Consider the following 18,530-nt stretch of genomic DNA (forward strand, 5'->3'; position numbering starts at 1 on the left):
CACAGTACATATTGTTTATTAAACAATGGCGCTAATATTCCTCTAAAGTTGGTAATAATACTCAGTACCTTCTAGAACCTCCTTTGGCATTTCCCTGCTACCTAGCACTGCCAGCAGATAGTCATTCTCTAACTGACCAATACATTCAGATTCCTTCCTTCTCCCACCACCTCCTACTGCAAAGTCCCCAGGTTATACCTAAGTTCCTAGCAGAGGTTCCTTCATGCCAGACTTTACTATTGGATTTCAATCTAGAGCAATTATTCAGAACAAGATCACCCCCTGGTTTTCACTGTTGAATGATACAATCAATCTGTGCCTAATGACAGCTCTCACACTTTTGAATACAGCCTTGTCTAAGAAATCATTTATCTTATTTAAAAATATATTGTCATATTTTTGCCTCCAGCTCTGAATCAGAAAAAAAGAAGTGCAAGTTTTATGTTATTACCATTATTTATGTGCTTTTATAACAAGTCATGACCTCTTTCTTATTAGGACTACTTGTGCACCCATATATATGTATTTACATATACTTACATACTTAAAAAGGGTCGACCCACCACATCAACAAACACAATCCTTACAACTTGAAGGTGGAACACAGTATCTTTTGAACAACTTCCCATGAAACTTAAACAGAGTGCCTCTAAATGTTATTTTACAATTGAAATTACTGATGAGGAAAACATGCTTTCTAGCATTAAAATGCATTAGAAATTTAAACAATCAAAAATAAAATTAATAAAATATTTTCTAAACATTATAAAATATAGTTTTCATGTTATTGTGTTTGTAAGCAATGTCTTCTTTGTCCTTTTAAGTATTCGGGGGATTTTTAGGAAGTCATCAAAATATTCTGTATCATTTAGTGAATATTATATCAGCCACAAATTAGAAATGCCAATAAATGTTGTCATAACATTTCCAATAAAAATTAATGCAAACAGTATATCTATGGAAAATGCTGAAACAAAAATAAAATGCCAAAAGCAAGTTCCTTTCAAAAGTGTTATTGAGATTAATGACCTTTTTCAATGAAAAAAATCATTTCAAAAGCATCAGCTCTACAAACTGTTTAACAGAAATACATTTAGAACAACTGTGAACTAATCAATCAGTCTGAGTGCACAGAAAAATTACATGCTACATGATTTTGACAAAGATGATGTCTCTTCATGAACAAAGTAACTCAATGTGCTTAATCCAGCAGATGAGAATGGGAGACTGGCTGCTCTTCAGTCTGGCAAATGTCCAAACAAGGACTATATTCCTATGACATTTATTGAAGAGTCACTGTTAGGAAGTTCTTCATTCAGAAGTACACATGCATAAGAACCAAATTTCCACAATTGTTACATGCATGATCTGAAAAACCTACAGTTATTTTGTACCAGACTTCCAGTGTGCCTCACATCCTCTCCTTACAAATCAGGTTCATAATACATAATTTTTTATTACTCTCAAGAGTCTTATCAAATGGGGTATGATGTTTGAATCAAAGTGGGGTGCTGAACATGTGCCAAGGAAGGCAGCAAAAGAATTACTTTATCATTTTAGGACTTCAGCATTCTATTATGATTGCATTGGCACCTTTCCTAATGTATAAGTGAGTTACATTTGCAGCAGTGCTATACGGAAGGTGTGCTGTACGAACCTTGAATTTTAATGTAAAACATTCTGGATAATTTTCCACACAGTACATGGAAATTAGTGAAATTGATGCACTTGGCTGCCTCTAAATCTGAAAATGCCACAGATCTGCATGAAGAGTTGAGCAATTCTGAAAATGAATGACCATCACAAGTGGACAGAAGACATTCCTAGTAAGTTAGTAACTTCAGGTATAGGAGATGTTTGAATCTGCAGCAAACCTGCAGCTTTTCTTTTCAAAGTCACCTAACACCCAAAGCTCAAGAGAAGAAATACAGGATAAATAAATACAAATACAAGATTTTTCCACCTTCCCTTACTTAATTCACTGTATTTCAACATACTAATCACTGGAATATCAAATCTTGTGGCCAATGGCTTATACTCTCCCTTGCCTCTGTGGGTCTCTGAATGACCTGTTTTAGCTTTGCCCTCTCTTCTTATGGAGACCAGGAGGGCCTGCAGGGGTAAGGGAAAATTAGCACTTCAAAAGTTGTAATACAATTACATGGTTGTAATCACTCTTATTTTACAATCTCCATACTTTTCTTTCTACCTCTCTGCCCTCATCACATTCTTCCTTACTTTGCCTACTAGACTGTCTCACTCCTCTCTATCATATGTTATCATCTATGTCACAAGATATATGATAGCCCTATGAGGCAGAAAATACCATAACACTTAAAATGCATATAGGACCAAACTTTCTATCCTACCACCCTAATTCAGATCACCCTAAAGTTAATAAGAGTTATTAACAGGGCAGTTGATGTAATAAAAGATAATTTGCAAAACCAGAAAGTTATGTAAAACTAAATCTTGTAGGGTTCTGTAATTAAATGATTGCACTGCATCCCAGATCAACAACTTTCCTATTGTTTCAGTCTCCAGTTGCTCTGCCAACACAGCCCCTCTGCCTACACCAGATAGTTCTGCTATGCACATTTCTTTCAAGCTGCCACACCAGCGGTTTTGCAAAACAGTTTATCTGAACAGTTTTCAATGGGCTGCAGCATTTAGGAAATCCATCTTGACAGTAGGCTACATGAAAGTATCACTGGTATTTCAGAGTACAGTTATATGTCCAGAAATGGAAGATCAGCGGAGTACCATGTTTCATCACCCTTAGTTCCCAAGGCAAGGATTTTGACTAGCCACCCCCAAAAACACAACTACATGCATAGCAGAGGTACATCCCTTCTGTAATTCTTTTCATCCTAAACTAAACTTATTCCCGAAAGGTGAATCAACTTGCATAGCTGTTAATGGGTGTGATGCTTGAGCTGCCTTATGGTCTGTTAAGATCCAGCCTGATGGAACAGTCTTATCATTTCACAAGCACATCTTTAAATATTTCATCAGCAAAGGAAAAAAAAATTTGTTGTTGTTTAGGGGTTTTTTTTCTTCTTCTACATGGAAGAACCAGCATTTTAACAAAAGAAGCCAGCAGGAAAAGGATGGTACTGAAATGTTTGTATATGTCTGCATTTAAAAAAAAGAAAATGATAGGTTATCAGCTTGGATATGCCACACTTCATCTGATCATTGCTAGATGTGAGCAATGAAAACAGAGTTAATGTTCCATAGTGAAAGCAGAAGTGACAGTAATGCCCAGGAATGGACTTTTACACAAAGAACTCACTGGAAAAACTCAAATGTCAAGTGTAACAGAAGTTTACATTACTTCAGGTTTTTGACTTTTGCCCCATGCTTCCTTTTTTTTCTATCCATACAAACATACACAGTAACACAATTAACAATATGGTTTTAGCATAGCACTTCACTTTTAGTGATAATCTGTACAGTGAGTCAGCAGGATTCCCAATGTGTGTGAAAACTCCTTGAAGTTGGACAAAATAATTGTTATACTGTCACCTTCATGTGACAGTGTGTGCCCCGAGGACGGACAGATCATAGCACAGGCAAAATTCAATTGGATCTGACAGTTGTTAATGCTACTTGCCTGAACGAGAAAGGGGGTAAGTTCCAAAATAGTTTTTTAGCATTTGCCTACTCCCTACTGGAAGGGAATTGGTATTTAAAGCTTCAGTGGATCCCTGTAGCAAAGATCTTACTCAATTTCCCCAAATGTTTCATAGGCATTACTGATCCCCTCCCATCTGCCCTAATGCATTGTGTTTCTTTACCAGACACATCAACATCTTTTTAAAAAAATGGAGATTGTAAACAACATGGTGGATCATAACACAGAAAATATATCTGGAAGCAAACATGTTTTCAGAATGAAACTAGAAAGAAAAAACAAACAAACAAACAAAAACAAAAAACAAAACCAGGATTCTCCATATGCTGAATTACACGTGTGTACCACACACAACCGTGTAACTGTGGCTAGGTTGCTGGGCTTGCAGACTGTAAGATATAGCAGAATTTAATCCTTTGTTTATAAATTCCTATGACCTATTAGAAATCACGGGCCTGATTTTCAGAGATACCGAGCCTGCTTCTTCCATTTACTTTACCTAGAGATGTGTGTGCTCTGTCAACTCTCCTGGACATCAAAACCCAGTAACTTTACATTATATTAATGGCCAGATTCTCAGCCTTCAAAGGAGCTACACTGATTTATATTGGCTGAGACTATGTCTCTCATGCTGTGTTTCTGAGTACTACAGCCTTTCTGCTTACACTAAAACAGTTAGAAGTAAGCTAAATAAGAAAGAAAGAGATAAGATAGATAAATGAGATAAATTAGACAATAAGAAAAAAATTATGTTATTTTCAAGCTCTGTCTTGATGCAAGACTTTATAAAGTTGGTGAAAAATAAAGTAAAGCAAACCCAGGGTATTACTATATTATAAAGTATCTTGTTCTGGCAAGGACTTCTTTGCAAAGCTCAAACTGTGAATGTGCAGCATGTGTAAATCTTTCTTTCATTTTACAGACAAGAACTAACGTAAAAGGGCTGCCTTCTGACAGATTTCAGGACCTATGACTGTGACATAACCATTAAGTCATTTGTTTATAATGGAACACAACATATAAAATCACTTTTCCTGAAAGATGACTATATTTATTATTGGGGGAAAAAGAAAAAAACAAAAACAAAAACACAATGTTTGATAAATAAATTATTCATCTCTAAATTCTTTTACCTATCAGAGCGTCCCTGTGATACACGGCACTAGCGGCATATTACTGACTTCAATTTGATATGCCTATCTATCTAAGTGCCATCCAAGGACTTGAACCCTTGTTCCTATAAGTATGAACATCCCTGAAGAGATCAGAGGTAGCTCCTTTCCCTGCTCCCATATGTAAGGAGTGGATGGGACTGGAAGCACCTCCCTTTCCAAGGAAAGGGAAAAGAAAAAGCATTGTTTTTGCTTCCAGCTTCCCCATTAACTCAGATATAATCAACTGGCTGATGCCACTGTCTGCACCACACAACCTGAGGGAAGGGATCATTTGGTAGGGATCATTTGGTAGCCACCTAGGAGCAATTCTAGGCAATATTATTTCCTATTATGTATATGTTTGTGAAGAGAGGGGAGGTGCTGTTGAGAATGACACTTTGAGGTCACGTGGGACTCGGGCTGCCTATCTGCAGGGGAGTGAGATTGGGAACCTCTGCCTTGTTCCATTCCAGTCCTTGCCACTCAGTACTCTGATGTGCATGGCACATGTCATGTCAAGATCATGAGGGCTGGCCACCATTGTAAATAAACTGCTGGAAAGTTCAGGGCTGCTGTCTATCACAGGGCTGCTCCCATAGACTCCTTTCCATACTCTCCTGAAGCTAGTGCTGCTGCTGCCTTCATTTGCCTTTGGCAGGCTGCCACTGCCAACTCCTTCTTACTTCCTGGTTTCCAAATGCAGCCTACCTGACCAGACACAAGCTGACTGCATGACATTCAAAGCTTTTGCACTGGACTCCTCTGTTCCTTGATCTAGACACACAGACATGCAGATTGGCAGTGAACAGAATCAGCTAAATCAGCTATACTGTGTCACATAATTTATTACTTGAGTTCATGATACTGAAATACAAGATTTTTGAAGGTTACTGTTCATGTAAATCTTTGTAATATTCAGCCAACGTAACTGAGAAGAATGCTTTCCTGTCTCACAAGGCTCGATTACACATAGCAATTTTTTGCCTTTTGAGTTACTAAGTATCTTTACTAAGATACTTTACCGAGTACTTAGTAGCTTCACTTTTTGGCCTATGAACATTTGTCTCCGAACAACATAGCATGATGTAGAAACAATGAAAATTGTCCTTTTGATATCTACAGAGGTTTTCTGGCATCTGATAACAAGGTGACATGATTGAATGATTGCAAGAGACTATTAGGACATGCAATTTTGATACAATGTACTTTGATCTTAAACTGATAGTTTGGAAAATTCCCCACAGTATCACAAGGGACACTATTCTGTACACATGACCATCTACAAAAGTCATTCCTCCATTTGTAAGAGTTTTAAAACTGCCAAAAAATAAGGCATTGAATTCTGGAAAAAAATAAGGCATAGAATTCTGGAAATACGAAGTTTCAGTTGTGTAGGTTGGAATTCTTAATCCCACTTCGGATTTATTGTTTTTGCTTCTGGAAATGAGATAGATGCAGACACAAAATCCTGTCAAAGCTATGTCAGGAAAAGCTGTTTCTCCTGCACCTCAGAATATGAGTGTGCTTGTGTATTGGTGTAAGATTTGTTTTCATTGGTCAGACATTCACTTATTCCACTAGATTGGTTCTGCACGGGCACAGAGGAGCTGTGTCGGGCGATGACACATGGAGCTCCTCTGTACAAAGAATGCTTTTAGACTGGGTATCTATGTTTCACTGAACAAGAAAGAGAGGATGTAGAGTTCTATGTTTTCCCTCACTTTATATTCCTTATCAGCAGAATAAATCTCACTTTGTTAAGTCTGTAGAACTCTTTCCCCTTAACTGTAAAGAAAGATGATACAGAATTAGAAGTATTCCATGTCTGACTAATCAACTCTGAATTCTCCATCTTTCCTCTGCTAGACCTATTTCTCTCTCTCATCTGTGAAGAGTGAATGAGAGTCTTCAGCCTTCAGAGAGGTACCTGCCTCAACTTGCTGACAGACACATTCTGTATTGCCCAGCTCCTCTAGAAAATGGCTGCTGGTTGTTACAGATTTTAGTTTCCAGTGGCCACTCTTCCCACTAGTTTCTAAAATTATCTTCAAATAGTACCAGTAACCAGTAGCTAGACATCAGAATCCTTTTCCTTTTTCACTATGCAGGTCCTATACTTGCTATTACCCACCACTAATATCTTTACATCACTTAACACCTAGCTTCTAGCCATGTCCAGTCTCTCTTCATTTTCCCATTTAATCTGATTTCACTCCCCTACAGTGCATGCTTATATTCATAAGCATTTAAACTGGCTGAATCAACTCGGCTAATTTCTATTGGGTACCACCTATCTAATTTACCTCACAGCCATAAAATGAAATGATTCTGAATTTTAACTACATAAACAAAAACAAAGCAAAAAAAATCCACAAGCATTAAAATATATTTTCAGTTCAGTAAAATATATTTTCAGTTCAGTAAAATATATTTTCAGTTCAGTTCCTTCAGTGTTCTATAAATAGAAACGTTGGGTTTTTTTCATATGCTATATGAAATTATAAAACTACTTGTTAAGGGGTTTAACAATCTTGTTTCCATGTTAAAGATTTAGAACTAAATTCATCTCAGAAATGACTTAACCATTTTTAGGTCTGCAAAGCTAGCAATTTTGACAACTTGAATCTACAGACTTGAGAGGATATCTATTCTCAGCACAGATATACATATAGCCATGTGAATCTTGCCAGTTGGTCTTTACTGCTGTTTTGGTTGATGATTCATTTATTCTGTAGGTAGAAATAAGTATAGCTAATGAGATCACAGAAACCTTCTGACAGCTTTGATGTGAATACAATCCCTATATTAAGAGCAGTGTGTGGAGGAGTAAAGGGGGGATGTTCTCACTTGTTATTTGAAATAAGTTTGGTGGATCTCAGCACAGTGCATAGCAGACTGATGTTCAGAAAAATCACTGTCAACAGTCAAACTAAAATTGGCACTATTCTTGGCAATAGTAGCAAAAAATAATGATTAAATGGGCACAGTAAGATCAGAAGAGGCCTACAATGCATTTGCTGAAGGGAAAGTGTCCTGGGAAACTTGACGTGAATCCCATCTTTGCAATGAAACCATGGTCAAGCCAATTTTTTTTAATTACAAATAATTTTAGTTTTTAAAATATATGGAGTAAATTTTCAGATGGCTTAAATCTGTGGTGCTCTATTGACTTCAGGAAAGCTATACTAATTTTCAGAAGCTGAAAATTCACCTCCAGTTTTTCAAAACTTCTCACGACATTCCTTAAAAAATACTTGTAGTTACCTACCACCTTAACTTTTTATTTGTTCCTGTATAGCTATGCCAATTGTATGGTGTTTTTCCCTCAGAGCAGGCAATAGGAAGGATTCCACTAAGCAAACTGAGATGGAATTGGGTACTGAATTTTGCTTGGGTCACCTGCAGTGGGATTTATTTCATCTGACTTTAGCTATCTAAAAGTCAGACAACTGGTCTAAACTACTTACCTCGGCAGCCTTTACACTTATTTGGCAAGCACAGGTACCTCTCCAGATGGCCATTAAATCCATCAAAGCCACTATTTCTCTTCTGTCCACAGAGAGTGCCCAGCTATTATGGTGCGGGGTGCTGCTGAGCAATACACATCTCTGTGGAAGGAGCTGTGAAGCTAATGTCATAGGGTTGCTCAGAAGTCCAGTTGCATCTCCAGGCTGAACCCCATCACTTAACAGGGAACTGAGACCCCCTAAGAACCTGTTATCATCTTCCACCTATGAACTACTCCGCTATTGCTAGTTTTCTGAGGTATGTAGTATACATCCTGCAGCTCTCAGCCATATGAAGATTTTGGCACTGTAGGTCACAGGATCAGAAAACTTGTGATCCTTGCTACAGAGTAAGTGAGTTTTTCAAAACATATGTTACGACTATCTTCCACCACAAAATAACACAGCCGCACTACTGCTGCATGGAAGCTCATCCTTATATCTAAAGGCAAAGGAGGCTAAAGGTAGAAAAAAGTGATACACAATTTTATTCTCCACACTCTTCAAAAAAAAAAAAAACAGTAACATCATGGAAATTTTAATGTGATGCAAACCTTTTGTAAATCAAGTAGCATTATAGCAATTTTCCTTCTCAAAGCTGATCACCCTTCCATCTTTTTACAGAGCAGCATTGGAGAAAGGGGAGAAATTACTTTTTCTTGTGTGCAGAATCTAGGAGTTTCTAAAATCATCGTTCATTTTTCTTTATTTGTACACAGGAACAATAAGTCAAAAATACTTTACATCAGCAGCATGACGCTGGGAGGAAGAAACCTTCTAAGCTCTCTCTGAAATGACAGAAATGGGAATATGACTGAAGAAACTTTGGGGAAATTAAACAGACAGACTGATCAGCCCCAGACAAGATGCTACTACACTTGTCTCCCCCTTCCTTACATTTGGATCCACTTTGACAGCATGACATCTAAAAGCCATTACCACAGTCTGCACCATGACAAAACATGCAGTTTTGTTCTCTTCCTCTCATGCTTTGGCTTTTCCTTTAGAACACCCTGATTCCCCACTATTCTAAACATAGGAACCTTTCTCTGTCAAAGAATTGCATAAAAATTCAGTGAAACTTGACTAAACTTGGCCTTGATAGATCTGACCTGCATTTGGGGGGGGGGGGGGGGGTAGGCAAAACTCATGGTTTTAGGGAAGTGTAATGGTCTTAAATCTTGCATTCATGTGACTTGCAAAGATGTGAAAGCATTTAGGAAGTACAGATTGTTTATTAAGCTAAATGTATGGGTTCCATAAAGCCAATCCTTAATTTACATCTCCACAATGTTTACATATCTAACATAAAAGAGCATGCAAATGCAAAAGCTGACAGAAACCATTCCTTTCTTCCTCATGATCGCACCTGCTTGGTACTCTGAAAGGAGCACTAACATTAAAAAACTGGTTCACGTGTACACAGCCCCCGCAGTAATTACACTCAGTTTTGCAGTCACTGAGTGCATTACACTCAGTTTTTTATTTCCTTGTATCACTGGCGGCTAGAGGACTGAAGGCATTCTAATTCAATGAGAGGGCAGTTCCTCAAAGCACTAAAAAGATAATAAAGAATACTGACTTGGCTCCACCTGGAGAATTGCCGTAAGATGCTTGCTTGTCTAATCTGCCTGAGTAATTCCTGAAGTGAAACTCTGCTGGAAGGAAGTATGCTGCTAATTCAACAAAATCCCTTTCAACAATGAATTAACATGCCTCTGGTCAAATCTTATTCTTCATTTTTCCTACTTTTCCCAGTTTAGCTCAAGCTGACTGTGCTTTAACCAGTCTCAAAAACTTCAAAGAATTCAGTGAAACAAGCTATGAGTAGTTGAAGATTACCTCCCTGCCCTGCCTCAGTCTCAGGCGTTTCATGGATTAATGAGGCTAAGCAGCAGAGCACAAAGAATGCTGCAAGGGTGTTCCTTGTAAATCAACAGACCTGGTTTGATTGGGCACAACCTGAAGATAGCACTGCTAGTAAGGTTCTTCCCCTAAAAACAAACAAACAAAAAATACAAATCTACGGATTCTTTGAGCTCACTGTGAATCTGCCAACAAATTTAGCATTACATACCACTTGGTATCAAATCACATTTTCAAAAACATCAGAGCATTTACTCTGAGCCTAACAATCGTTCTTCTCCTTACAAACTGAATTCAAGTTTTAGCTGTTAGAAGTTAGTAAGCTCTAGGTACAGACATTCCCACAAATTAATGTCTCCTAGCATAAAAATAATATTTTAAAGAGCAGAAGAACTAACAAACAAAAAACACCCCATCCCAATCACAAGTAAATAAGAAAATGGAGAAAATGTTAACAAGCCAGAATTATTTCTTCTAAATACACATTTAGAATCAATACCAAAAGAGGAAATATTTTCTTATGGAAAAGAGGAGTTTCACAAACGGCAGACTCCACCTGACCTGGGGAAGTGCCTGCACATCAGGAGTTGAACTAAGTTCACACACTCTCTTCATAAAGCACATACCTCTGGTGTGAAGGACAGATGACATGGAGAAAAAGCACCTGGATGTGGGCGAGTATAGTACTGTGTTTGACAAAACCACAGTTAAATGACTTCCTCTCATTCTTCTCTCCCCCTTGCTATTTTGCTTTTTTATTGTTTAGTTATATAAAGTATGCATTTCACTAGATCTATAGCCTTGTATAATTGCTGGAATAATCTCATGACTGATCTTCCCAGTTATACTGGCAGTATTCCAGAAAAAGCACTATAGTAAACATGGTTTTAGCTTCCCTATTTATTTTTACAAACCTGTTTACAAAGCTAAACTTCTTATGGACCAAATCTGTACAGCTGCAAACATCTGAGAATTTCCTGTTAATGCAATTGCTAAAGAATCATAGACTCATCTAAGGCTATCAACTATTGCTACTACAGTATCCTAATCATACTGAGTTAGAAGTAACTCTCATTTGCCAAGAAATAGAAGGAACCAGATTAATAGTAATACTAAAGTATAATATAGCACTGTATTTTGATAGTAGTGGGAAAGAGAAAATTATATTCTTAGGGTTTCTCAAGTAATCTGGTGACATTGTTTAGACATAACAAGTGTAGTGGATTAAAATCTTACATCTGGAAACAGGACATAGATTAGTGGATAATAAAATATTTCTATAAAGTTACAGTTCAGTATTTTTACAGACATAGAGAACTCACTGAATTTAATTCAGTAATTTGTTATTTTGTTGTTCAATTTGTTGTTGTTATCTATCTGTCTACTAAAAGAACCTGTAATTTTCATGTATACTGATTCCCATAATGCTGAAATTCATCATAAAGCCTGGTCTGAATGGATGGGTGTTATACTAGAATATCAGCAAACTATATAGACAGATTCTATTTTGAAAGGAAAGTATTGATAAGCTTATCTATCATGGAGTCATCAAATTCCCCAAATTAAGACAGTCTGCACAGTTTATGTAAAAATTAGAAATATGAAAATCTCCATCAGCAACAATGAATAATAATACTCATTCTAATTCTGATGACAGCCATGGTAGCAAGTTGTTCCCATAGTGCAGGTTCAGATGAGAGCTGCATCATGCTAGCTTTTTGCAAATACAGATTAACTGGATGGTAAATGCTGAGGAACAAGAACACAACAATATGACAGACAAAGAGCAAGAGGCTACTGATCTAGAGAAGTGTTGATCTTGGTAGAACAGCAGTTTGCACACAATAGAAAACTATTACAGGTACCATGAAAAGAAAAAGCTGTCAAGAGAGATTTTAAAGAAGTCAGTTCTGACGACATTTGTGAGGAACTCATTGCAAGCATAAAGTTTGGTCTGGGAGAAAAAAAATATCCAAGAAGCAACCTCATGCTAACAAAAAAGGTATATTTTCAGAAGTAGTGAATTATAATCGGTAAGGCAGCGGTAAATATTTTCAAGCACAGACAAGCTGATGTCTAACAGAGAGACAGAATACAGTAACTGAATTCCAAACAAAGTTGAGTATGGCAAAACAAAAATTTGCCAGCATTATTATCACATGCATTCTTCAAAATAATTTTTTTTTTTCTGGAAATCTCTGCGTACCACAAACATGAATAGGAGCATTCTTATATTTCTCTATGTAAATGCATGAGCTACACATCAATTAATATGTATATTTCCAAAATCAATTATAATAGAGAAGTAAATAAGCTAATAGGTCAATAAGTGTTAGATTGGCAAAGATGGTAATTGAAAATCTGTATTTATGCATGTAGCGAATAGTTAATGGTCATGTTAACTTCTGCTATACTTTCTTCTGCCTACGTGTCTTAACACTTATCCGGTTGCATCAACAACATGACTTTATTTCCATTCCTGCCTTCTGAACATACTCCTAAAAGCTAAGTGCATGCCAGTTGTAGTCAGAGATAACTTGTTCATAAAAATAACTTTTGCCATATGAACATCCATCATTCAGAACCTGGAGTGATCACCACTACCATTTTTAAAAAAAACAGAATTACTTTTCATAATTCTTTATATGAAATGAAAAGGATAATCTAGAAGGAAAAAGGTAAGCTTCTGGTTACTGGATAGTTCCATCAATCATTTGTTAACACAGAACATTCTTAAACATATGATCATTTAAAATATACATTTCCAGAAATATATTTTATTTATCCATACCACTATCCGTATATGAAAATATAGGAACTGATCTTCTGAAATTCTTAGTGCCTTAGCTTCTACTGACTTTGAATTTGCAGGAAGTCAACAGTGCTGGAAATCATGTCAATGGCTCAAAAGCATAACCTCCTAAAACCAATATATGCTCCTAAAAGAAGCAACCATTGGCTCAAGCTAGGAAGAAGTTCTTTCTCTACTTCACTCACAAGCCCTTATATTCCCTGATCCAAACTGAATCCTTTTTTACAGTTAAAGAAATACATGAGCCTACTGAGGTTTTACTGACCCAATAGGCTCTAAAAAAAAACCCTGATGATTTCTTGGCATTTGCTATCACTTGTGACCTTTATTTTCTGAGAAGGATTATTATTACCTCCTTGCACTGTACATTTCCCTACAGGATATCACCAGCCATATGTCAGCCTTGCTCAGGGGGTTCTCATATGCAGCTCGAACAATTCTTCACGTACATCTAGTGTTCACTGAAAATTATGCACTATTTATTTCTGTAGTAATTCCTACTTTTTTTCAATTAAATGTAGAGTTCTAACATGCAGTTAAGCACACACTAACTTATATAAAATACAGAGACTTGCTGCTATCAGGAATTTAAGAGTGCTTAATTTTCATTAAATCATACATATTAAGCCAGATATGTGAATCAAGACAGTAAAAGATAATATTTTTAAAGACCTTTCTAGCCTTGCAACTACCATTTTGTGTGATGTTCCTATGATAATGCACTTAACCATGAACCTTCGATTTTCACTCCTCCCCTGCACTTTGCTCATTAATTCATCTTCACAGTCTATACTTCTGTCTCGTGAGCTGCTACAGAGCCTCATATTCTTTATTTTATTTCAGTAATCTTCACCCTCTGTCCCATGATGTGGGAAATATTCACTCCGGAATCTCTGTTTTGATATCCTATAATTTTGCAGAGTTGGAAATATGAAGCTTTATGGGAAAAAAAGAGAGAAGAAATAAAAAAGATAAACAGACAAAAGAGAAAAAAGAAGTTATCCATTTCAAGTAAATGAAAGAAATGGGGTATTATTAAGAATTGTAGAAGTTCTTAACTTATATCAGTATATTCAGTAGCTTCAGCAGTACTGATCATTTTCCCAAGCAATGATGTTTGTTTCCGGGAAAATGCAAACTTGAAAGCATTCTTCTGTAACAACAGTGTCATATCCTTCCACAGGGAATTTAAAGTGTAGGAGATTTTCAGTGCAATGTTTGGTCAGCAACATAATGATGTAGCTTCAAGTGGAAACTACCTGTGGTGGCATCAGGAAGGGTGACAAGAAACAGTCATTTGAGTCACAGAGTTGTTTGCTTAGACAGCAAGGCAGTATAGTCCACACCTTGAACTGGAAGTAGAACTGTCCATAAACTCCCTGTGCCTCAGGGAAGACACAATACTCACAGATTTATGCTAAATACTTCAAAGACTCTGTGGAAAATGAGACCAATGGTTCTTATGTATTTCAACTGGATTTGTGCTCAAATTTTCACTTGTGAAAATTTCCTCTTTGAGCACACATTAAAAATAGAATCAGGGTTATATGGAAAATAAGATGGATGAAAAATATTGATACTTACAAAATCTCTGTCGCTATAATTATTTTCTTCCAAAATAATTAATTTTAGTATTTATATAACACCTTTTAATCCAACATATTTTTACATATTGAGAGACATTTCTGTCATCTTCTAGACACAATTCTTATAACTACATTTTTAATTTAAAAGTAATATGAAGTTCAAAATTCAAATACCCTGGAACACTATCAGAATTCCTCTGCTTTCAGGTTTCATTAAAATTCAAATGCAGGACAAGTTTGTAGAGATTTTCAAACCATATTGAGAAACATGGATTCAGTGGCAAATGACATCTCTGGAAAGGAAGAAAACCCATAGGGAAAATTTTAAACTATAAATATATGATGTCTTGTGGACCAGGGTAAAATATTACACTTCTGGCAACACTTCTATTTGCTTGGATCAAGCACTTCAAAGTGTTACTAAGAAAGTGCAAGTTCAAGAGAACATAATCCTGGAAACATTTCAGTGAAATGTGCAAGTAAAAGCAGTGACCTAGCCCCCAGTTAGAAAGCAGCTCCATCTTCTGCAGCTGAAGAGTAAGAAGCAGTTGTCATCAGCTACTGCCTACAAGAGTTTATATTATCTGCCAACTACCTTTACCTGTTGACAGCAGGTCAGTTCCTTGAGGACTAACTCTGAGCACTTCCAGCCAGTTCTTCATCATTCTGGAATAACAGCTTCGTCTTGAATGTCACATAAGGTCACATAAAAACTCCTTAATCCAAAAGGGTTTCAAATATTTTTAAATATATTTGCTCTAGCTTTTTGCTTTTGACATTTGGACTTCTGTGCTTTGCTTTTTTTGCCCTCCCCTATTAGTCTCACAGTAATTAGTCTCTTCCAGCTTCTAAGTCTGAGAAGTTAAAGAGTACTAATAGTCTAACATTGAAGGCTTTAACATTTCTCACCTAAGAACAGAAGCTGTTGCTAAAACAGTCTTTTAAATTTCATTGGTCAGTTAGAAAACCTTTTGCAGGAAGAACAGTTTTCCAAGAAGGACAGGATATATGGATTTATGGTTGCAAGGCCACCATTTCAAAGATTTTTCAAACATCAGTCTTTAAAGCGTAGTACATTTGTGATCAGTCTGATACTTCTGGGGCATGTGAAAGCTTATCTACCATATTTTTTCATTATTATATTGCAGTGGATTTTTTTTGGATTTGATAAAACACCTCTTAGCAGTCTCCAAAACACATGACATTCATCACTGCCCATTAATTTCTAATAGCATATCACAGAATACAGTAACATTCTACTATAAGGCATACTAAAACCTGCTCTTCAGTAAAATGATTTTCTATACATTTGAAAAGTACCAAAAAAACCCAAATTATTCTTTAGAAGAAAATAATGCTCTTCCTTGATTTATACAGATTGCTTTTCTTTGGGGGGAAAAAGATAATTTAGAAAAAAAACCCTGATGTTCTTATAATACCATTATTTCTATTTTTGTCAGTTTTTTGTCTGGAAAGATTTTGTTAAGACCTGGATGGTTGTGGAACTCAGAACTCAAAATAATTCTCACTTAATAGCATACTCACATGTAGGAAAAAAATCTCAGAAAACTCTAGCACAAGGAAAAATATAATTAGAACTGATTCTTCACCACCAAAAGTTTTCAAAATCCACTTAATTATTTGAAAAGTGAAAACGTAAAATGTCCATTCCAGTGCTAGTAGCCATCAGAATTCACTTTTCACAACCATGACTTTACACAGATGCAAAGAAGTGAAAAATCAGACCCACAGTACTGAAAGATCTTCTGTACCCTAAATTTCTCTCATGATTCAGTATTCCTCTGTACAAATACAAAATAAAAGACTGTGCTCACATCAACATACATTGATGTTCTAATAAAAGGCTCCATGCTAGCTTGCCCCCACATCCCTTGCACTGCATGCAGACTTTTCTGAATATTAATGAATAATACTTACGCTTCCTAGATACTATAACCAACTTAAGAATAAAAGGTCATCTATTGCTTTGACTATGTTTAATGTTAGTTGCTGTGATTCTGTTACCTCACATAATTTACAAACTCTGGTAGAGTGCCCTGTCTGCTACAGAGATGCCTGAGGTACTACTCTCCTGACATACTATATTTAGGAGTATATTTCTAATATTAACATGATAAAAAGAAAGGACACTGTGGCTTTTTAAAATTCATTCTATGTTGCTAAATGTTTTCTCTTTTTAGCTTAGAGCTCAACAGTATCCATCCTTGGCTTCATTTAATTGCTTTATGAAGCAGCAAAAGACAGAAAGAAGAAGAAAGCATACAAGAGTTTTCCAAATGCTTTCTTCATTATAGATGCAACAGGCATCTAGATCCAGAATATGCTTTAAGCACAAACATGACTACAAGGCTGACATAGACGAGTCCCAAGAAATCTATTCCCTATAATTTAGTTCTGCTACCAATGGAGAGCCTACAGTTACCAATTTAAAAGTCAGTTTGAGATCTGTCCTAAAAATTGATCACCAATCACCCCTTTAAACACTTTATTCTTATAGAACCATATGTGATTATGTGAAAAGGTACAGACGAACAGCCAAAAAATAAAGTTTGGAAAGAAGAGAACAGCAGACCTTAGTATACACACAATATTAATCAATGAAAGAATGGAAGGAAAGTGATTTTCAGTTTACCTGTCTTCAGTAATTCATGGTAAAATTAATTATCCTTCATGCTGAAGTGTAGTGTATTTATTTTCTCAAATGGTATGCCGTATCCTAGGATATTTCCATATTAACAATCTCCATTACACATTCCTTTTTTCTGGCAACCTGGATGTGTTGGGGGGGAAAAAGATAACATTTTATGGTGTGATGTGTCTCATGCTGACAGAGCACCAGATTATGAAGTGCTTTATAATGAACATATTTAGAAATCTTGTGATTAATTGTGAAATAGAAACACCTCTGAAGTACAAGTACTTAAAATTTCTTAGGCAGGCCATCTAAAACATACAATTTAGAAACACAGAAAATAAAAGAGAATTCATCTGGTTTAACTAGAGGTTATATTCTGTTCTGCTTATCTTCATCCACAATAATATTAATAATAATGTGGAACTTGTTCTTGAGACACCACAGAGTGGGTAGTCTATACTACAGCCATTATCCCATTTACCAGACAAAATATCCACATTCTGTAGTGCCAATTCACACCATGACTCAATGACACAGAAAAATCATCATGCTTTTCTGAACTGCATACATTGAAATGCAGCTCGTTATTTTGTTGTGGGTTAGGGGTTTTTTTCAATGTTTATAGCATTTTATAGCATTTGTCAGGAACTACACATTCACCAATGCCAAATGTACAATGCTAGAGAGCACCTGTGAACTCGGGTATTCTTTGTGCAGAAACTGTCTCTGACACAGTAGACCTACTTCCTGACATGAATTAAAAGTCAGGTATCCCCATGACATACATAAATCTTTCCTACTAACTGCAGATCTGAACAATATTTTCTTTTCTTATTCCCTAGGACAACCTTTTCATCAATCTGCTTCCATTGTGGTTTTATATATGTGTTGCAGTTGTTAACGGCTATTTATGTATTTTATTCATCTGAAACTACTTCATGTTATTCCACTGAAGAACACCAAAATTCTAAGGCAGGTTACTATGTTAACCTACGTTAATTTTGCACATGATGCAGCTGTTCAGATACCTGGAAATGCAATTTCTCTTTTGAAGTAAAAAACATCTGCTAGTAAATATAATGGTGATCCCTAATTAATTAACAGATCACAGATGTATGGTATCTGACAAGTTTATGCCAAAACCCACATACTTCCATAGAAAATATGGTTAATATATGTCACTTGAATTCTAGAAGGCTCATTTCTTCTATGCTTGAAGGCAATGTGTGGAGGAAAACTCAGAGAGAAAAATATGGTAACATTCCTTTATAACTAATACTGAGCTTAATTTGAGATACTGTAATATTTGCAGT

General features: G+C 36.2%; 1 protein-coding gene across 12 annotated transcripts in view; it reads right to left on the bottom strand.

The window, feature by feature from the left end:
* The window catches only part of LRRC4C (leucine rich repeat containing 4C), a 582,163-nt gene that overhangs the window by 232,123 nt on the left and 331,510 nt on the right, over window positions 1-18,530 (bottom strand). For 8 of the 12 annotated variants that reach the window (XR_015701892.1, XM_087745987.1, XM_087745992.1 and 5 more), the window contains one exon: window positions 17,215-17,352. The exons of the other annotated variants lie outside the window; for them this stretch is intronic. The gene's annotated coding sequence lies outside the window, so the exon portion shown is untranslated. The remainder of the gene's footprint in view (window positions 1-17,214; window positions 17,353-18,530) is intronic. 12 annotated transcript variants of the gene reach the window in all.

The sequence above is a fragment of the Nipponia nippon genome, unplaced genomic scaffold, assembly GCF_047370975.1.
Source record: "Nipponia nippon isolate SJK-2023a ecotype South Korea unplaced genomic scaffold, ASM4737097v1 scaffold_10, whole genome shotgun sequence".
NCBI lineage: Eukaryota > Metazoa > Chordata > Aves > Pelecaniformes > Threskiornithidae > Nipponia > Nipponia nippon.